Below are 22414 nucleotides of genomic sequence, written 5' to 3'. Positions count from 1 at the left end.
TTTCTATTTATTTCTGCCCTGATCTTTGTTATTTCTTTCCTTCTCCTAACTTTGCTTATCCTTTTCTAGTTCCTTGAGGTGTGAAGTTAGGTTTTCAATTTTAGGTTTTTCTTTTTTCTTAATCTCAGTATTTATTGCTGTAAACTGTTTTTGCTGCATCTCATAAGTTTTGATATATTGTGTTTTCATTTCATTTTTTTATGTCTCTCTTGATTTCTTCTTTGACCCACTCGTTGTTCGGGAGGATGTTATTTAATTTCTACATTATTTGTGAATTTTCCAGCTTTCCTCCTGTTACTGAATTTTAGTTTCATGCCTTCATGATCAGAAAAGATACTTGATGTGATCTCAATCTTTTAAAAGTTGTTAACAAGTGTTTTGTGACTCAGCATATGGTTTATCTTGGAGAATGTCTTCACGCACTTGAAAAAGAATGTGTATTCCATTGTCATTACATGGAATGTTCTATATATTTCTTTTAGGCGCATTTGGTCTAAAGTGCAGTTCCAAAATATGCCCATTATTTTCTCTGTGATCACTAAGATACCTTGGTGATGACCCATCCATTGTTGCAAGTGGAGTACTAGGCATCCTCTCAGACAGCTGGGAAAGCTGGCAGGGAGGCACTCCCATACTCTCACTGACCCCTACGGCTGAGGTGGTTGGCTGGCACTGTTCTGTGTTGCCCTGGGGGAGACTAGAGAAGATGAGACGCTTGTCCAAGGAAACATGCTGATAGGTGGAGGAGCTCGAATTCAAACCCAGGAAGGGCTTTGCTACAGTATCAGAGTTTGGAACTATGGTGGATTGGACTAGGATTGATCCGTGATGAAGTTTCCAATGAACAGTAGTGAAGAAAATGTAGACAATTTTTGTTTCTTAATAAAGCTAGATGTATTTCATATAAAAAGGGAACTTTAGTCTAAAATTATATTCTGTTTGTATTTTTGATGCCAAAATATCCATTTTTAGATAACTTATAAAGTTTTTTGTTTTGTTTTTGGTATATTATCAGTGGCAAAACCTGCCATTAAAAAAATATTGTTCCCAGGGTGCCTGGGTGCCTCAGTCGGTTAAGCATCTGCCTTTGGCTCAAGAACCCAAGGGTTCTCGGATCAAGCCCCGCAGTGGGCTCCCTGCTCAGCGAGGAGCCTGCTTCTCCCTCTCCCTCTGCTGCTCCCCACCCCACCCTGCTTATGCTCTGTCACTCTTGCTCACTCTCAAACAAAGAAATAAAAATCTTAAAAAAAATTACTGGTCTCTAAAACTTGAAGATCTGGGAAGCAGTGCATTAGAAATGTCAGAAGAAAGCAATAGAAAAGATAGCAGAAATCAAATACAGTAAGGGCAAAAGTACTAAGTGGATTAGCCAAGGAGATCCCTGGTGACATTATTTAGGGACAGTTCTGACAGAGTGATGGAGGTGGGAGGCAGGCTATCCCAGGGACAGAGAATTCTCATTCATCTCTAGGTAGCAAAACTTGAGTAGCCACATGGAAAAAATGTACATTGGCTCATTACATACAAGAACTAATATATGTAATAGCTGCATTCTGCTGGTTATTAGGTTGCCCTGTCCTTAAGACACATGGGGATGAGGGGAGATATAAAGGGACTAGTAATTTAAGCCATAGCTCTGAAGCAAAAAAAGATCAACAAACTCCAAAATACACATTTGACTCCATCAAAAAAAATCAATCATTCATCAGCTTTTTTTTTGCCCCCCCCCCCCACCCCGGAAAGACAGCCCAGACACAAAACAGAGGAAGCAGTAGCCGCTTGCCATGCCAAGGTCCCGTGAGGTGAGAAGCTAGATTACCAGTAGCGTCTCACACACCTCCTCTAGGGGCATCTATGCGGTCGGAAGTCCTGATCGGGGATGCACGTGTCCGTCAGCACGGCAGGCCAGCTCTGCCTGGCCTGGAGTGGGGAGGGCATCTGAGACCAGATTTCATGTCCTTTGCAGACTGTGTGAGGCACAGAACACAGGACTCCCAGCCATCAGCCTGGTCTGCCCTAGGAGAAGCTGTGTGGGAAGCACGCCCGGGTCCCTGCTGAACCAATGCAGTGAGTTAATCACAAGCCAGCGCTCTTTGAGCTGAACACTCGCCTGTGATGACCCGGCCGGCTGCTCCCCTGCACGTTTCCCTTCAGACTGTGCGATTTCACCGAGAAGGTTGTCTCCATAGCCTGAAGGCTTGAAAACATTTTAAAACCTGAATTGGCCTATTCCCGGAGACTAGAGCTGAGCCTACTGGGATAACATCAATCTGCAGGGTTCCCCCAGCACAGAAGACATATTTCATCCTATAATTGAAAACTAGATTTGATTTATATTCCATTGTGTCAGAGCCTATACTCGGCTCTCTCAGTGGAGAGGTCTGGGCAAGAGGGAGATGATCTAGTTTTGAAAAAAGGTACTCCGTAGACACCGGTGTAGAATGCTGCAGAAACGGAATCAGAGTGATGTCTGACAAAGGATCCCAATGCCCCTTTGTAGATTCTGGGGTTCGACAGAGGGATGTGAGGCACAAGGGAGCCCAGACACACAACAAAGCAACCAGTGGGCTTCCGTACCAGAAGTAGCATTTGCTGAGTCCCGTTACGTGCCAGACACTGACATATGGGCTCGCTGAATCCTCTCAACACCCCGGAGCCTGGGTATGATGATCTTTCTTTTAAAAAAGAGTAAAGAACCTCTAGAAAGATGGGTCACGTAGCTGGCAAATGACTGAACGGTGATTTGAACTTGAACCCAAGTCTGTCTCGCTCTGAGACCACATTCTTGCCTGTGCACAAGAAACCCTGCTCTTTCGAAACAGATGCCTGTTGTCCTATGGGCTGAGTTTATAAAGTGTAATGTTTCTGCCAGAGAGGCAGAGGAGGCATGCCAAATAACCCGAGATTCCATGTGACTCACTCAGGCAGTGACACTTAGGACATTTTCCGATAGAGTTTATGTCGCGAACTGTTAACGTTATTTTCCTCATTTTTCTCTGGGAATGCCGGGAAACCACATGTCTCTTGTCAGGACTACCTTAGGAAACTCAGGTGACAACGGGAAGCTGTCACAGACTAGCAAATCGTGGGCAGTGATCCCTCTAGCGTAGAGGTGGACATGCTTTTTCTGTAAAGGGTCGGAGAGTCAACGTTTCAGGCTGCATGGGTCAGACGCTCTCTGTCCCCAACTACCCAAGTGGGTGGCTGTAGCCCAAAATCCACCACAGACAATACACGAATGAATGAGTGTGGCTGTGCACCAATAAAGCTATTCACGGAGACAATTTTGAATTTCACATAGTTTTCACTTGTCACGACATATTCTTTTTCTTTTGAATCTTTTTCAAACTAAAAAATATACAATCCATCCTTAGCTCATGGGTTGTACAAAGGCAGGTGGCAGCGTGGATTGGGCCTACGGGCTCCAGTTTGCCAGTCCTTGCTGTGGATGGTCATTCCCTTACTGCTTCGTGTACATTTGATTGGCTTACTTTCACAAAGTTCACAAAAGTAGAAGAGAAAATCTGTCAATGAATAGTTAGTAAAAACTACTGAGTACAACTTGACATTTTAAATCTTAACACCACCAGTTTTCGGTGACTTGGGGGTGACTCACACAAAATCGTCCTATATTACTTTTTTTAAAAAAAGCTTTTGTAAAATTGGAATTTCTATTGTGATTATTGTAGATTCACAGGCAGTTTTAAGAAACAGCACAAAGAACTCCCTTGTGCCCTTTGCCCAATAGCCTTCTATGGTAACAATTTGTAAAACTATAGTACAATATCGCAACCAGAATATTGACATTGATATAATCTCCTGATTTTATTCAGATTTCCCCAGTTTTGTGTGTACTGGTGTGTGTGTGTGTGTGTATTTAGGTCTATATGAACTTATCATATATTCAGATTTGTCTATATATCATGAGGATCAAGATAGAAAATAATTCCATTACCACAAGGATTCCTTGTGTTACTGTTAGAACCACATTTACCTCCCTCCCTTTCCCCCATCCCTACCCCCTGGCAACCACTAACCTGTTTTTCATTTCTAAAGTTTTGTTATTTTAAGAATGTCATGTAAATGGAGCAATTTGGTAGATTGGTTTTTTTTTTTTTTTGACTCTGAATTCCCCAGATTCCTTCAGGTTGTTGAATGTACCAATAGTTCATTCGTTCACTCCTTTCATTGTTGTGTGGTTCTCCATGGTGTAGGTATACCATAGCTTCCTTAACCTTCTACTTGTTGATGGGAATTTGGGTTCTTTCTAGGCTCAGGCTAATGTGAATAGAGCTTCAGTGAACGTTTACGTACAGGTTTTTATGTGACTGTTTCAATTATCCGGGATAAATGTCCAAGAGTACAATTTCTGGGCTATGGGGATTTCACATTTGCTACTTTCAAAAAATTACCATTCCACCTATTTCAAAATAAGTTTTTTAACATTATCCCCAGAAATACCTGATAACAAACGATGTCACGGAAAAGGCCCTTTAAAAATTCCCTGCCATCAACAAAACCAAAAGACAACTGACAGAATGGGAGAAGATATTTGCAAATGACACTACAGATAAAGGGCTGGTATCCAAAATCTATAAAGAGCTTATCAAACTCAACACCCAAAGAACAAATAATTCAATCAAAAAATGGGCAGAAGACATGAACAGACATTTCTGCAAAGAAGACATCCAGATGGCCAACAGACCCATGAAAAAGTGCTCAACATCACTCAGCATCGGGGAAATACAAATCAAAACCACAGTGAGACACCACCTCACACCAGTCAGAATGGCTAAAATTAACAAGTCAGGAAATGACAGATGTTGGCAAGGAAGTGGAGAAAGGGGAACCCTCCTACACTGTTGGTGGGAATGCAAGCTGGTGCAGCCACTCTGGAAAACAGCATGGAGGTTCCTCAAAAAGTTGAAAATAGAGCTACCCTACGACCCAGCAATTACACTACTGGGTATTTATCCTAAAGATACAAACGTAGTGATCCAAAGGGGCACGTGCACCCGAATGTTTATAGCAGCAATGTTCACAGTAGCCAAACTATGGAAAGAACCTAGATGTCCATCAACAGATGAATGGATAAAGAAAATGTGGTTTATATATACAAGGGAATACTATGCAGCCATCAAAAACACGAAATCTTGCCATTTGTAACGACGTGGATGGAATGAGAGGGTATTATGCTGAGCGAAATAAGTCAATCAGAGAAAGACAATTATTATATGATCTCTCTGATATGAGGAATTTGAGAGGCAGGGTGGGGGGGTCCTGGGGGAAATGGAGGAAAAATGAAACAAGATGGAACCAGGGAGGGAGACAAACCATAACAGACTCTTAATCTCAGGAAACAAACAGGGTTGCTGGGGGGAGGTATGGGGAGGCTGGGTGATGGACACTGGGGAGGGTATGCGCTGTGGTGAGTGCTGTGAATTGTGTAAGACTGATGATTCACAGACTTGTACCTTGAAGGAAATAATACTTTATATGTTAATTTAAAAAATTCCCTGCCATCTTGCATTCTCATTTGAGAGACTCAGGAAGTCCAGACCAGCGCACTTAACTGACCCCAAAGGGTCACAACTCACAAAATAGGCAGCGTGGGCTGAGTCAGGACAAGAAATCGAATCACTTCTTCCATCTTGCCATTTACTGCTCTCACCCTAACATGCCGCACCAGTAGAATTACAGATGGAAACAACCAAAGACAGGGTGTTTCTCATCATGGGAGAAGGGACATGATTTACTTGTCTCTTAGGGGCGTTGTGAGCTCACATCCAACCATCTGTCCTTGCCACAGCCTCCCTCAATAAACGTCTTGTGTGGCTTCCTCACTCAAAACTTGAGACTGTCTCACAGCATGGGCAAGTTATCGGGGACGGCAGAGTGGAAACACACAAACAACATTTAATCACACTTCCGGGTGTGTATGGGAACAAGAAACTCGAAAGTTCTGTGACCACGGCAAACAAACGCTTTTCACCAGTCCCCCGGGGGTTATACAGCTGTGTGGTTAACGAGTTGACTACACTGACTGGAGAGGGTTGAACTAGTTTTGAAGATTACAAGTCCTCAAATCTAAAGCCTTACCAGTCAGGTTTGGAGGCCCTGAACGGTGCAAGGAGGAACGTCTCTCGTGATGACATTAGAGTGGGCAGTTGGCTACTTCACCCCACTGGCCACGACCGAAAGTGCAGATTTCCCACCATCTTTCACTCTCTCAGAATCTAGGAGGCATTGCATGTGGGTCTGGATCTGAAACCTGTGCTACTCAGAACAGGGTCTTTGGACCAGCAGCAGGCACAGTGCTAACAAACCCGAGAGCAATGCGGAGTCTCAGGTGCCCGCAACTCCCCCCCCTCCAACCCCCGCAAGATCAGTAGACTCAGAATGCCTGCAGCTGGGCCCAGCCATCTGTCTTTTTACTGGCTCACTCAAACTTCAGCGCTGTCTTCAACCATCCCTAAACTCTTTCCAGTAGACAATGGGAATATAAGTCCCGGCTTGCAAATGAGTTAAAAGAAAAACGAGCCAACAAACCAGTTTCAGTCCTTTTCTGTCAATTACACCATCTTTATGAGGTCAATGCTGATATATGTGCGAGCCAGAGTTGTTATTTCTGACGTTCAGCAGATCATAGCTTTCTTCACACATGCTGTACATAAGTTATGTTTCTAATGAAAATGTTAAGTTTGTGCTTCTACTTAGCACCTATTTAAAATTCTTTATCAAACTGTAATTTCCTTGAGGGCAGGAAATGTGTGTCTCTGTAGCCTAATAAAGAGGTGCCTAATAAATGGTTGTTGAACAAATGAATGGCTTGTGTTTTATATTAGAGTGCCTTCGTCCTCCACTACACAGTGCCCTCTAGGGTTGTGGAAGATGCTGGATTCTCCAACATATTCTGGCTCTCCTCAAGCACCCAGCAGATCCCTGAACACTGTAGGTTTATAAACGTGGCCGAATGGACAACGACCAACTAAACTGCATCTTATGCCGCTACATAGACTCCGAACCATTTTACTATCAACATCATTTCCATGTGCATGTGGGAAAAGCTAATTTCAGAACGGTCCCTCATGGAACAATAAAGGAGAAAGGAGGCCCTGGGTATCCCGCCAGATGAACAGGTGGTCCCCAGCTTCTGCTTCTACCACAGATTTTCTAGCTAAGGACCCAAATTACACAGTCTCCCCGGATGATCCGAGTTCTGGCTTTAAGGTAGGGATGTCTTAAGCCCTTTGATGTTGATCTTTTAGGTTTCCCTGCCTTGTCAGTTATTCTGTAAGACAAAGTATCTGCCCCTTGCACAGAAAGGCATTATGACAAATAAGCGCTCTTGAAATATCAGATATGGTGAAAGCAGAAAGCACATGTATGACCAGGGATCTACGATAATTTAGCAAGGATCTAAGGTAAGATGACTGTGTTCTTTAATTTTCATACAGCTTGTGGGAAGGACAGACAATTCTAAGTGTTTTCCTCAGTGGGTTATCAAATGCTATAGAGGGATACAAGTTTTGCAATCTATCTTTGAGTAAAACAAGCAGATAAGTCCTTCATTTATGCTTTGGAGTCTAAGAGGAGGAAAAAGTAAAATTAATGTTTATGACAAGTAGACTTTAGCGGTGAAGTACTTTGGAATATGTCTACTTTTATCAATAATCTTAGGATAACTTCAACATGGTTTTCAAAAGAGCATTTCCCTGGGAGTGACAGGAAGGGGAAAGAGCTAGAGATAGTCATTTCTTTCATTCAACATTGCTGCCATTTTTGCATATTTCTAGAACTGGGATTTGATTATTGATTAGGGGTTTTGCCCTCTTGAAATGTGTCTATAGGACATGTGTATTTCTAAAAGGACTAACATGTTTCTGATCCAAGAGGGACTAGAAAACCAGTCTGGGTAAAACATCATCTTCCAAACAAATTTTAACTTTGTGTTTAATTTGTTCAAGCATTTCACAGAGAATTTGTCTCCAGGCAAAATTCTTAAAAGCTAGTTTTGAGCCAACATATGTTACAACAGTTGCCTGCAATCACTTGAATATTTTAGTAACATTAGTCCAAATTCATTTGAGCAAAGTTTCATATGCAAAACTTCAGGCTGATCTAGTCTCAGAAAGATCCTTTAAAGGTATAAAGATCCAGTTCACAATGGACAGGATGATAGAAAATGCACTTCAACTGCGGAAAGTCATTGTCTCAACCTGTTACCAGTCCTTTCCATTAACTATATTAACAAAAAGATCCTAAGTCCTGCTTAAGTCCACGGACCTCTGAAGGAAGTCCAAGTGATTCTTTTCTTTTAAGATTTTATTTTTAAGTAACCTTTGCACTCAATGTGGGGCTCAGACTTATAACCCCGAGATCAAGAGTCACATGCATTCTCTACCAACTGAGCCAGCCAGGCACCCCGTGAGTGATTTGGAGTAAAAGCAGTATTAGCCAACAAACTCAAAAACTTTTTTAGTGGGTACTCTTTCACCCAGGGGCAGTGTGTTTTGCACGATTTGTACTGCAGAGTGACAGCTCTGTAGCTCCCGTGTTTATCAAATATCAGGCCTTTGCTCTCAAGGAACTTAGCAGGGATGGTATACTAGCTCGCATTTATTGAGCACTTACTGAATATCCAGAATGCTGCATTTGCATCTTCTGATTTACTCTTAGCAAATGACCCTGGAAGGCAGGTGGTAAGAGAAACCAAGGTCAGGGAGTTAAGTGTTAATGGTGGGAGGTTCAGCTAGCAAGTGGCTCCGCAGAGATTCTAACTCAGGTCTGCATGGCTCAAAAGTTTGCTCTCCTAACCTCTAGTACATACTGTATGTCTTTAGAGGGCATCGAACAGTGAGTGATAGTGGCCGTGGGAAACTGACGGCTCAGTAAACAAAGTGAGTGCTTCTTTTCCACATCTTTCCTTAGCTGCAGTGGGAAGCAACATATATGTATTAATTTTATTTTGGTTAATTTATGGAGAGATAATCTGCATTGTGTGTGTGTGTGTGTGTGTGTGTGTGTAGAGAGAGAGAGAGAGAATACTTAGAAATATTGGAAAAGTTTGAAGACCATTCATCTAGGCTTTTTAACTAATTAAATAAAATTAGTTTGGACTGTATTTTATCTCCCTTACACCCCTTACTTGTGACTTACAGAATGTCCTAAATGCCACATTGTAGTGATTACATTTACTCCATGCAATGACCTCAAATTTTCTCCATCCCATTCTCCCATTCTTTTTCTCTTCCAATCATGAGGCAGTGGCTACTTTCCCCCACCCCTGCTTCCTCCCCTGTGGCACACACTCATTTCTTTCCTTCCATTTTCATAAATTTAGTATTTGGAACCAGAGAGAGCAAGAAACACATAGATGTTGAGTGGAAAGAATCATTACAACCTAACATTTCCACATTTGTTCTGTCTGGTCTCTCAGAGTTCCCAATTAGTTCCTGTCTTAATTCTTTGGCCCATTTCAGGAGCTCTCACAATCCTCAAACAATCATCTTCCAATATTCTGCCCTAGGGAATCCCATGGAAGCCTCCTCCCCCTGTGCAATCCTAGGATCTGAGTAAGAGTCATATTTTATGGAATACCACAAGAGTACTCTTCCAGATGGCCTATTCTGTAACATTCTACGAGTTATAGGACCCAGTGTGTATAGATATGTCCTCCCAAGCTTTTCTAATCAGTGGGCTAAGGAGAGTCATTTTACTATCCATTATAGCTTATGCCAATCTTTTCTCAAATCTGGAATCATAATTGATGGGTTTCATGGCTCTTGTTTTCTTGAGCGCTCCCATTGGCTTCAAACCTTGACTCGCCATAAAAGTAAGATAAAATTCCCAACAAGAGGCCCTGGAATACAGCCAGTCCATTGGAACTAAAGTGATGGTCCTTACTGCCCCGAAGCTCTTCTGTCTGGACATGCACAGAGCCCACAGGGCAAACAGATTGCCCAGCAGCAAGCAGGGTAAAGTAAATACATAGGGAAGGAAACAGCAAACCCTTGCAGGGCAAATCCACCAAGCTCCGGTTACTGGGAAAAATCAGCAGGCTGACTGTCCCATAGTCAGTAAATGGAAACATGAGGTTTCCTTTGACCAGGTGCGCTAACGTGGACCCACAATTCACACAGCCCCCGAAGACAACAAATTCCACCCCGGTCCCGGGTACCTTTGTCACAACGTCATTCTTGCAAAAAAGGTCAGGAAAGCAGGAAATCCGATCTGTATAATTTGTTGTGTACCTAAAGGGCCAATTATCTATAAAACAATTGTAGAGAGTGATCATTTCAGGGAAACACTAAAAGAGACTTTAAAAACAGTTGATTCCAGTGATTTACGTCATAAAGAAACAGACTGTCTTAAGTAACGCATGGGCAATACAAGCAGGTAGACGTTCGCCTTCTATCCAGGCACTAATGGAGGTGCGACGGCACGGTATCAAAGTAAAGCTTGCCATCTTCGCAATTGCCCACTGGAGTTTTAAATGCAGCCACATCACTTGGAGTCAACAACCGGTGAGCTTTCCCAGACCACTCTGAGCGTCGCTCCCTGCCACAGCTAAGAATGAAGAATTCACTGTTAACCTGCCGCTTCAAACTCGTTTCCTGAGCTGGGCCTTGAAACGTATGATTGCCTGTAAGTTCCGAACTTGCCATAAAAACAATTCCTCGGACTGCTGAATTGCAAACATAAGTTATTATGAGCGAAGTCACAGGAAAAATAAAGGACCAAGTCCAAGCCCACAGGAGACCCGACTGGGACCTCCACGGGCAGGCTCTAAGTCAAGCACTGGGTACTCGGGTGACCTGGCAGTGGACGCGGATTCACATCCAACCACCTCTCCCTCCCATTCCCCTTCTGAAATCCAAAGTGTTTAATAGGGATTAAGCCGGGTACTGCGGGCTCAGTAAATGACTCCTGGAAGTATGGAAGGCATCGAGGGGATGAACACTTCAGCCCAGCAAGTTATCATTCACTGTTCCAGAATAATCATCTGTTAGATCAGGAAGAGGCACCCTCTTCTGGGGCATCTCAAGACTGGGAGCTGTGGGGTCCCGGCTACACCGCTCTTAGCAAGAAGGGACATTTACAAAGTAAATTGTATTCACACTACGATCGCAGCTTAGGACTAATTACGAAGGTGAGACCAGCCGTGCCATCTTCGGGGGTCAACCTCACCGGGATGAACGCCCCCAGGGCATGACCATGCGGCCACTCTTTGGGACCTAGCGCTCGGCTGGCTGTCTTCTCACGTGGGCTAAAGGTGCCCCCTTCACCTGGTTCTTGCCTTCCTCTTGCCCACCTTCTTCCTGCCCACCTTCGGTTCTGTGCTGTTTAGCCCTCCTTTCATCAAGACACCTAGAGAACAGTCTTCTCTGTCATCTACTCACTCAAGCATTTCTGTCTCATTCCACACTCCCTGGGTTTTTAACGTGACCTCCTCGTTTCCTACTTTCTTCTGCACTTCCTTTTGGCTCATCTGCTTACACAGCGCCAGCATTTCCTCAGCTGTTTTGTTCTCTCCCTTTCTTTTGTTCTTTCTCTTTTACAGTCTCGGGCACTTTCTAGCGATTTGAGTCATGCCCCTTCTTTTCTTGACCCCTTCGTCCTCCACCTGTTTGTCTGCTGGGCTTTTGTCTATACAGGGAGAGTGGCTGGGGAGGGGAGAGGAGAGTTTTGTTGCTTTGGGACCTCCCTTTCACTCTCATCTCCTGCTTCTCTCTCTTTCCTTTTCTTCTGTTTCTATTCTTCCCACCCCTCCACCGCCCCCTCTCCCTCCTTGGACTTCCATGTATCTTCTAAATAATTAACTTGGTTGTAAAAAATTGTGACATTTTCTTTTTTATATCTGTCATCTGACTTTGAAAAAATTCAGTAAACAATGGCTACAGCTTACCCTCCTTAATATAGAAACCTTCCAAATGGACACATACATGTGCATATATGTAATATATATAGAAATGTACATAGATACATACAATGTTGCTTTATCATTGATAGTTACTCTAGGACATAAAACGAGAACGGGATGTACTCAAACTCCTAAGTGGAAATACTTTACTGCAAACCTGTAAGCCCTGAAAAGTTCTTGGAAGCAGCAATAAAAATTAAGTTTATGATAAATGTATTTTGACAGATAACAATATACATGTTTAATTGGAATCACTGGTATTATATATTGAAATCTAGAGTTAACTTTGAAATTCCTGATCAACAGCAATAAATTATATACAACACGCGGACACACACACACACACACACACACACATACACACACATACACACCCAACTGCCATTTTCTCCACAGAAGGCAGGTCATTTATAAATAAAGTTTTGTATAATCTGAAACTCATATATTGACTTACGCTACCAAAATACAGCCTGGAGTAAGCAGAGAAACAAATAAATCAAATGGACAAGTATATATAAAATAGGCTGTTTGGGAGATAACGCAGGACAGATTTTATTAACTAATTTATGGCCTACAATCTGTCGGCAGAGGCCTCCCTCCTCCCCATTTTCAGTCTTTCTGAGCAGGATAAACAGTCCAGAGGGCCTGACGGTGTGCAGAGCTCACATCTTTATCTTTGCAAGAACTTCATTTGGGGGTCTGAAAACAGAAGTTCTCACCATTTTCCCTCATTATAACATTCCATGTACTTTCTCTTTGCTGTAACCTTTACTCGGGACCACTTTACCAGGTTCCTTCATTATCTTTGAACTATTGGCGAATTATTTATTGGCAGGTAACCACATTCATGGGCGAAGCGAACTCTTTTCTCTGCTGTGACCCTGTCTAGCTCTGGCTTCCTGATACCGTGTTGTGAATCTGAAACCCTCCAGATGCTGAGCGACTCCTCTCGCAACGCTGATTCCAAATTTCCACGGAAGGCTCCTGCCTTGAACTCAGCACAACGAAAGTCAAGTGCGTCTTTAAGCAGCGAAATGGCAGCCCCTCTGGAGATACAATTCCGACTTAGAACTGCCTTTTTAAACTGCCCTTGTATCTTGGAATGCATTTGCACCAAAGAGGGTCGCATAGAAAAAGAAATATGAAGGCAGGGGAAGAGGAAGCTCTTACAAACGTGCCTAAGGCTTCTATTTCAGATAACAGCTTCCTCTCCACTTCCTTCCCCACGCCTCCCACACGCCCAGCTCCCAGTCCGGGTGTACACTGTCAAATCTCAAGGATCCAGATGGAGAACCAAGCTGGTTATCGGCAAGTTCGTACAAACGCATCCACCGTCTGCCGCCCAAACATGACATGAGTGAAACGGCAGAATGGAAAGCCTCTCACTCTCTCCCGCATGTTTTCCTGTAGGAAAACGAATATTTCTTGCCTGGAAAAATAACTCAATGGTCTTGGTGGGCAACTTCATCTTCTTGAAAATCCACTGAGAGAGGAACGTGGCTCTAAAGCAAAGAGACTTAAGAGCGCACATCAGGAACAAACGGAAAGAAATGCAAGGAGGCAATCAGAGGAGAAATTTGGAGTTGGATCTTACAATTCCAGAACACCTGCAGGGAGGGAAGGTAATACCTGTATTCCACAGGGCTTAACCCCCTCCTCCCCTTCACCTGCCCATGACAAGGTTTTCCTAACCCGATGGCCGCAGCTTCACTGCCTAATGGCTCCCTTTAACGAGAGCATGTTTGGAAGCCAGAAAGGAATTCGCTGAGGTCACTCAAGGGCAGTGGAATTACACATGTCATATAAAAGGCGCTCACTAAGTTGATGCTAGAAAAACAGAACGGTAAAACCTTCACCCAAACACTACAGGGAGTGTGAAGTTAACTGAGTGTGCTCATCTGTTAGTGCAAACTCTCGGGTTACATTTTCCTAAATCCTATAGTCCTCTTACAAGTGATAAGGGATCTCAGCTGAGAAAAGTAATGTAGCTTTTCTTATACGGAATCCCATAATCCAGGCAGAGGGAGAGGAGGGGAGGGGGTTGGGATGAAATCAGAAGGCATTCCCCAGACAACTGACATGAATGGCTAACCTGCACGTTATCAACCGCGACAAAACTTCACTTAGGGAAACTCATGGAGCATGGAGATCTCAGCCGTCCAGATTCTCAACACACCACCCTACGCCCTCGCCCCCATCCCCCAGGAAGTCATTGAAAATAGCCCTTCTTCCTCTAGGCTTCATTGCTGGTGAATTTGTGGAGTAATTATAGTAACTCATGTACGTAGGACCTTTGACCATAGATGAAGTTCTTTTGCTTGTCCCAGCAACGCTGTGAGATGGGTGTTTATGGCCTTTTTGCAAGATGGGAGAACGGAGGTTCAGAGAAACTCTGCATCACAAAGCCAGTAAATGGATGAGCCAGGACTTAAACCCACAGCAGTGTCTTCAGCCCCAAAGCTCCTGCATTTTCTACTCCAGCAGGCTACAAAGGACTTCCCTCCCTAGCCCCAAAGCAGGTCAATTTTGTCATTCCCTAAGTCATTAAGGATCCCACTCTCCCTCTAATTAGGTGAACAAACTTCCTGGGAGTCTGCCTTGACACCTCCTGGTCCTTCCCCATCACCCATGTCCCCCCTTCATTGCCATTCCTGTCTCTTTCACCTGGGAAATAGAGCTAAAAGCCATCCGCTTCTCTTCCTCTCTACTGCCACGATATTAGTATGAGTAGACATCACCTTTCCCCAGACCCCTCTCCTAGACTCCTGCTTAGTTCACCCACATTCAGTCTGACACCCCAGTGGCCTCTTTTCTAGGTTGCTGCCCACGTGGCCTTTCCAAAAGAGAAATGTCATACCTTGTTGGAAACTCCCTCATACAGTCTGGCCATTTCCTACCCCTCCAAGCACACTGACTCACATCCTTTCCTACCAGCTCTCAGTATAAGCATCCCTCTCCTGGGGAAGCTTTCTCTGACTTCCTTCCCAATTAGCGAAAGCCCCCCAGTACAATCTCATGGCCAAATAGAGCTACACTTCAGCTTTTGTACTGGGCGCCCCTTTACCCTCGTTTGAGGGACACTGCAGCAACGTCTGCCTCCGACACGTGACTGTTACCTCACTGGGCGCAGGCTCTACTTTAGTCTGAGCATGTAGGGTGATGCCTGGTTCGGAGCAGGAATTTGGTAAGTACTGTTGAATGGATGTTGAGTTCCTCCTCCTTATTTTTCTCTTTTCTTGTTTTCCCTGCTTTCCTGTCTCCTCATCCCTACCCCACCGCATGTCCCATTTTCACGGGACCTTTGGTAGGCTTTGCCGGGAACATGGCTTCTCCTCTCCTAGTGGGTGTGTCTGAGTTCAAAAAATGCCTAGAACTCAACAGAAATGAAAGCAGCATGAACTTCTATGACCAAGAAAGTTCGTGGGCAGGCAAGACAATTGTATCATGAGTTCCCTTCCCTGGAGAAGAAATCCTTGGAGAAGAATTCCCCTCATTGGAGAGAAATCCATGCCAGAGCAGCAAGTATAGTAACTGCAAGTGTTCTTCTCTCCAGAGCCATTAATTTCTACTAGAACACTCTTCATGCCCGGAAAGATAATGAAATCATTCTCGAATGCTGAGATTTTAGGCAGCCCTGTGGGGTGGTGGCATTACACTGTATTTCTTGAGATTTCAGGGGGAAATTCTAATTTAGCATGGCTGAAGTTGGGATGTATCCTACACTGTGGCTGCCTAGGCTGTAGTCCTGATACAATTGTCTCGCCTGCCCATGAACTTTCTTGGTCACAGAAGTTCATACTGTTTTCATTTCTGTTGAGTTCTAGGCATTTTTTGAACTTAGACACACCCATTGGGAGAGGAGAAGTCATGTGCCCGGCAAAGCCTACCAAAGAAATGGAAAGGAGGAAGGGTTTTCCCCAGGCCAGGGGAAGATCCTCTCAGGGCTCAGGTGGGCCTGGAGGGAAGTTTTCTGGACAGATACCCAGGAGATCTATGGAATCCACCAAGCATGCTGGTTCTTAATGCATTTGCGGATATGTGTTAGAAAGGTTAAGGAATTAGCTCACTGAGAAGTATAGTAACTTGGTGGATATTCCTGGGGGCGTGAATGGGCAAGTCCATTCCCAGGCAGGACCATATGAGGAAGGAATATCATTCTGGTATAGCTCTGGGAGCAGGGAGGACCACGCCACTCAGTCCACAGCAGTGGCTTGATCCAAATGTAGATCCTTACGGTTATGAGCACTGGGTGATGTATGGAAGTGCTGAATTATTATATTGCACACCTGAAACGAATATAACACTTTAGGTTAACGAACTGGAATTGAAATAAAAATTAAAGAAGTATAGATCCCCTATGTCTGGCATACTTTCATTGAACGTGAGATAAGCCACAACACTAAGAAAAAAAAAATCTTCCAATTAGACTATAAACCAATGTTTTCTTAGCATTTAAATATTTTATGCTACATTAATTGAAAGAGTTCTTTTAGACTTATTTAGATCATTTTTTTTTAAATCACATGTTCATCCTGTACATGCATGAGTGGGAAATATAGGCAAGATAAACTTACTAAGACTCCAACTTTTCTAAATCACTTTTGAGTTGGAGTTATCCTGTGTGTGCTTTTTTGTACCAAAAAGCAGAGGGATGTGGTAGGTGGGGAGCGGGAGAAAGAGAGTGGGGTCTGGGGGTAACTTCGGGGGCGTAACGCCTTTAGAGAGGTCCGTCCTCAAGACCCCTGGAGAACTGCTGTTACGAACCGAAGCCAGGGAAATGTTCTAACTTGTCATTAACGAAACAAGAGGATTTTATCAATGGATTCACTAACCCAGTCTCCCACCGTTGCTATTGGAAAAGCTTTCACGCTGTCAAACTAGTAAGTACAAAGTGAGTATTTCTGTTTACAAAAACGTGTTGCTTTCGAGAAAACACCTTAAAAGGAGGAAGCTTATGTTTGAGCTAACAGAGATTGCTACGGAAGGCAGAAGGCTTGAAAACAAGGGTCTGAAACTCAAAAACCTGCAGGGGACAGGCAGGAACATAAACAAAGAGGACCTTGAACAAGACACTAAAACGCATGTCAGGCTTCACTGAAAAGCAGATTCTAAGTCGCCGAGTGGGCAAAATGACACACCAGGCCACCAGCGGGTGCCTGCACTTCCACTCCTCCCATCCCTTAATTGTTGACTTGAAGCCATCCATTTCGGATCCAACTAATACTTATCAGTTGGCCTTAGGCCCAGCATTGCATGAGGTCCTTCCCCAGACACGACCGTTTTCCACACTCATAACTGTCCGATGACCTGCGTATCTGTGTCTCCATTGATAGAGGAGGAAAACCGAATCCCAGAGAAGTTTAAGATGACTTGGCCAAACCCACCATCCACTGCTTTGTTTCTTAACTTCAAGCCAAGTATATTAGCTCGAGTAAACTTGTTATCCATTCTCTCGAGTTTATACACTGTTTGGTTCCCCGAGGCAATGCATGATGAGAACTCAGCACAGACCTAAATAACGGCACAATTAGATACTCAAGGGGGGAAATAATTTTGGATTAAATAACCAAAAGCCTCCACTGCAGAACAATACCTATAAATCATGCCGCGTTTCCTGGCTTAAGCTTTTTAACTAAAATTCCAGTTCTGTCACATGTTAAAACTCGAACTGTCAAATTGAAGAGGTTCTGCTTAATTTCATTTCTGTCTCAAGTTTAGACAAGTGAAGGGCAACTCGCAGGAGAGTGAACACATGACGACGGACCACAAGAGCTGTTCTTTACACACATCCCGCCGTGCAGTACCACGCACGTCTGAAAATGCTACCTTCCACAAAGCACCGCTCTCCATTCTTATTGTCCTTTTAAATAAAAAATAAAATTAACTGAACCCTTGGCAATAATATATAAAGGCACTTAATTTCTCTGGAAGGTTCACTCAGAGACAATTCCCTTCTATGTGATTGCAAACGAGTAATTAAAATATGGAAATGTACTTGTACATTTAACTAGAAACCCTAGTCCTGTCTCTCACCTCGCCGGCTAACCTTTCTTCAAATATAAATATATTTTAAATTGGTTTTGCCAATGCCCTAGACACTTGGAGAACCCTACTGACACAAACCAGTTATTAATTCATGCTCCCTAGTCCTAAGCCTTATATATACAACCTTAGAAGTAACAGCAGCTGCTTTCGTCTGCTTCATGAGAACTGTCACTGGAACTTGAAACTTAATCATTTCCAGTGGTTAAAAACCAGTATCAAAGCTCTTGAGTTACTTAGTATTCTGAAAGCCTCTCTTCTTTGTGTGGTGCTCCAGGAATCCCCGATACCCCCAAGAAAGTGTGGTCTTAAAAATTACATGAACAAAATATAAAGAGGCATTTATGGATGTTCTGCAGGGAGCAAAGTGGCATCTTTCTTCTGTAAGTGTAACTAAGTTCGTTGGCATCTACCTGACACACCCCGATGTGGAAATCATCTGGCCACGGAAGGCGTGGACATCCTGACCTGTGCGTTACCTGGTTTATGACCACCGGCTGGGAAGCTCTGACTTAAAGGAAGTCCCTCCGGATGATCAGAGAAAAAAGAAGTGGTCATGTAAGTTTGTAATAATTCGTATTTCATATGCCGTACACTCAAGAGGCAGTGAGATTTCTCTTGGCAGGAATGTGCTCGGCGGCCTGAAGATTTGGTTTAAGTTCATCTGTCTCTTATATACCCACTTTTCCTCCAGAATACTTAGCATAGGACTTCAAAAGGCACTCAATAAATATTTGCTGAATGAATGGAACAGGAATTAATAACGCCAAATGTTTTTGAAAAGGTAATGGATGTCAAATGGTAGGCAGAGAAAGCCAGAGAAAGTTCACCAGGGACAGGAATGCCGTGTACAAATCTGGTACAGTGTCCAAGGAAGGAATTTACATTTAATAAATAACTTTTGAAACCAGGTTCTTTTATGTCATTGCCTCTGGACTAGGCCACACTGGCACCAGCAGAATCCCCGCCAAAGCAACCCTGATTGCAGTCTGAGGAAGGGAAGTGTAAAGCAGAACGAAACGTTAGAAAGGATCCCATGAAGAAACCCTGTGTTATCAGTTTTGTAGGAGATCTTTAAGAATCTAACAACACACACACAGGCGCGCGCGCACGTGCACGCGCAGAAACACCTTTTTAAAATTCTTTATGGAGTATAAAGGGCAAGCTGGATGACATGCAGAGGGCCTTGACATCCCCTCTGCAGCATGAGAGACAACAAAAGGATGTTTTCCTTCACATTTAGCACCAAGGACTAGGTTAATAGACTGACGCAGAATTTTGACTTGCGCCATCTACATTTTGCTCCTGGAGCGTCAGTTTCCTAACTGTCGCACATCATGACACATACAGAAATGCATCCCGTCTAAACACTGCACTGGGGCCAACTGAGGAAGCTGTGTGGCCCAGAGATAACCCTTCAGGAGGCCACATCCAGCCCAGGCATGGCTCGGTGGCCCAGATGACAAGATAGACCAACATCTGGGCAGGTCTGTGACCCACTGGTTGTCTACCAGCGCTCTGGGGCTCAGCCACTGGGAAATTCTGGCTGAAAGAATATTCATTAGGCTGATCGGGCAAAACACAAAGCCACCCGGCCCATCTGCAGCCAACCATACTTGCTAGGCTACACTTGGCGGGAGATTAACCACACATACTAGCAAATGGGCATGCCAAAGCTCTGAGAAGGCCTGTTGCCCCTTGTCTTTTTCTCCCCCTAGGAGTTTTCAATCTCCTTGAACTGAGATACCTTCTAACGTCTCCCAGATCTTTAAAGAGGCTGCCGAATGGGTGAACCTCCACGCAACAGCCAGCGGCGGCTCGCAGGGGCCGATGCCCCCCACTCTCTGCCTTTCACTGCAGGATCGCTTTGGCCACTGAAATAAGTGTCCTCTTCCAGAAGGAATCCTCCTGAGACTCTACTGACACCAAGGTGTTAAAGACAATAATCACTCTCACTGTCCCCAAATGAGCTGCCGAGGAGCCACGGATCGGTAGGTTGTGGAGTCTGGCCTCCGCCCCCCGGCCCCCCAGTCGTCTGCAGTAATTCATGTGCCCGTGGCAAGGAGAACTCTAGACATGAGATTCGAAATCCCCCCGTTCACCCGAGGCCCTCCCCAGCCCAGGAGACTTATCTATCTTTCTGCTTATATATTCCCTCGGCCGCTGATATAATTAGTATATAAGAAGTGTGTACATATTAACTCACAGGAAAAACAGCGGACATGCCGGCTGATTTGGCCTGGGGCCATCTCATCGGCGGGGTGAGACAGCCCAGTATGAACATCTGTTATTAACCGTCTATTTTCCAATAGTGTTTTGCGTCTCCTGGGTGACTGATTCCCATTGAAAGCAACGCAATATCGACTCCTGTTTTCCTGAGCAGCACTGAGATAACCAAACGGCTCAAAAACGTCTGCACGGGGAGTCTCGGTTCTGCCGCCTTTGACGTTGGGAGCTTCATTTACTGAAACGTCTGCTCTATCACGTGTGCCCCTTTTGGGGTTTCGCTCTCCTAGGGGTGAGTGGGTTTCACGGCAACTACGCTACTGGGCATGGCTACGCTTTTCTCAAGTTGAGGGCCTTAAACAAAACTGGCCATAGCTTTGCTTGCGCTGATGGCTCTCCTGGAGGTCAGTTTCCGAATCTGAGGAATCGGAACCCGGGCCCCCGTGCCACTTGCCGCAGTCAGTAGCAGAGTCCTGTTCCCCAAACTCTTTAGGATTAAGTCGCTGGGCAGGACGGGAAATGACACTATGTCTTTAAAAGATGAGCAGTCATATCATTCCGAGACAATTATCCCAGCTAACTCAATTAAGAAAACCCCCTTTGGCATGAAAAAATTTTAAAAAATTCTTCCAAATAAAAAACAATTCTTGATTCCAGATCACTTTTGACAACTCTACTCTAAGAAAATCGGCTCTCTTTTCCCAAGTTTTACCTGTGCCCCAGAACTCAGTTGGAATAGTTTTTTTTCTTCTTTCTCAGTTGCCTCTTATAATTGGGTGTTCCCGAGCCTAACTACAATCACCCTGAAAAGCCCGGTAAACACTTTCACATTTCCATGTTTAATCACCTTCACATTGAGATTTGTGTATACAACCAGAGCATCACCAAATTCTCACTCAATCGACCGCAAAGCCTTTGACATCAAGCTCGCATTCATCCTTCTCGCCTTATATATAAATAGACACACGCTACTTGTCAAAACGCACAAATGATCTTTACATTGTCTAGAACAAAGAGCCCAGCCCGGCTTCTTCCTTTCCTCAGTGGCTCAGAAGGTGTCCTTTATTACGTGTGCAGGATGCAAGGGTTTTGCTGCTGCATGACTGAAAACCTTCTTAGTGACAAATTGCACTTCTGCGGAGTATCACACTGCCTGTGGTTTTAAGAACCCACTTAGATTTACTATTACTTCCTTGGGGAGTCAGCCTCCTCACAAAGCACCCCAAGGCTCATTTCCACTGTTTCAGAGTGCAACAGAGATGAGAAAGTTCGCTCATCACGAGGGTCTGCAAACTCTTGGCTAGTAAAAACACTCTCTGGAATGTCTAAGGCATTAAAATCATTGCCTCTGTGAGTTCCTGTTGTATAAAACAGGCAGGAAAAGTTGTCTGGAGGTATTTGCGAAGCACTGTGTCTGCTCGGGAAGGAGCGGTGGGGTTGGAGGCTGAGCTACGCCTCCTCTCCCTTTGCTTCCTGGGTGAAAGCCGCGGGACGTGCCACTTAGCTGAGGCCAGCAGAGAGAGATCGGTAAGACTCACCGGCTTCCCCATTTTTCCCAGGACGGGGTTTCCGTTCCTCAGTTGTGATCTGGAAGAGACAAACCTTGAGGTCCTCCAAGCAGGCTGCCTCGGGTCAGCTGAATGGCTGGGGCGTTCAGGAAGCTTGCTCTGTCCAGCTCCGAATCACTCCCCTTTCCAGGCTGTGTGCTTACACGCCTCCCAGTCAGCGCAAAAATCTGCCAAACTCAGGTCAGCCTAACAGGTTTCCTTATATAGGTAAACATGAATTGCATTCCTGGTGAAAGAAGTTAACTAGGAATCCCGGTAACCTGGTTAACTCTATACATGCCAGAACGGCTCAGAGGCCGGCAGCCCGCTCGGGGGGTTGGGTTGCAGCACAAAGGGATTTGTGCGATTTAATTAAAATCATCTTGATCCCGGCAGTCTGTGAAATTGGCCCTTCTAGGAGAACTGGGAGTCAACAGCCAGTATTTTATATCAGGAGCTGGGACGGACCTCATATGATCAGAGGGCGCCGCAGGGAGCAAAACCAAAGGAGAGGGCGTTATCCTTTGCCTTCCCTGTTTTTAAAACCAGGATCACTTGTCTTGAAATGATTTTCGAAGAAGTGAATAGAAAATGTGATAGGGAGAGACTGTGAATAACTTCCAGCAGATAAGGCTGATAACTGATAGTTATTCAACTTTCCAGGCCCTTAGTAGAT

General features: G+C 44.3%; 1 protein-coding gene across 2 annotated transcripts in view; it reads right to left on the bottom strand.

Moving 5' to 3' along the window:
* MID1 (midline 1) overlaps positions 1 to 21913 on the bottom strand; it is a 335325-nt gene extending 313412 nt beyond the window's left edge. For both annotated transcript variants that reach the window (XM_032880212.1, XM_032880215.1), the window contains exon 1: positions 21730 to 21913. The gene's annotated coding sequence lies outside the window, so the exon portion shown is untranslated. The remainder of the gene's footprint in view (positions 1 to 21729) is intronic.
* Between the last annotated feature and the right edge of the window lie 501 nt (positions 21914 to 22414).

This window comes from Lontra canadensis, unplaced genomic scaffold (assembly GCF_010015895.1).
Source record: "Lontra canadensis isolate GAN:19392208 unplaced genomic scaffold, GSC_riverotter_1.0 scaffold68, whole genome shotgun sequence".
NCBI classification, from domain to species: Eukaryota; Metazoa; Chordata; class Mammalia; order Carnivora; family Mustelidae; genus Lontra; species Lontra canadensis.
This window is presented reverse-complemented; position numbering and strand designations above follow the sequence as displayed.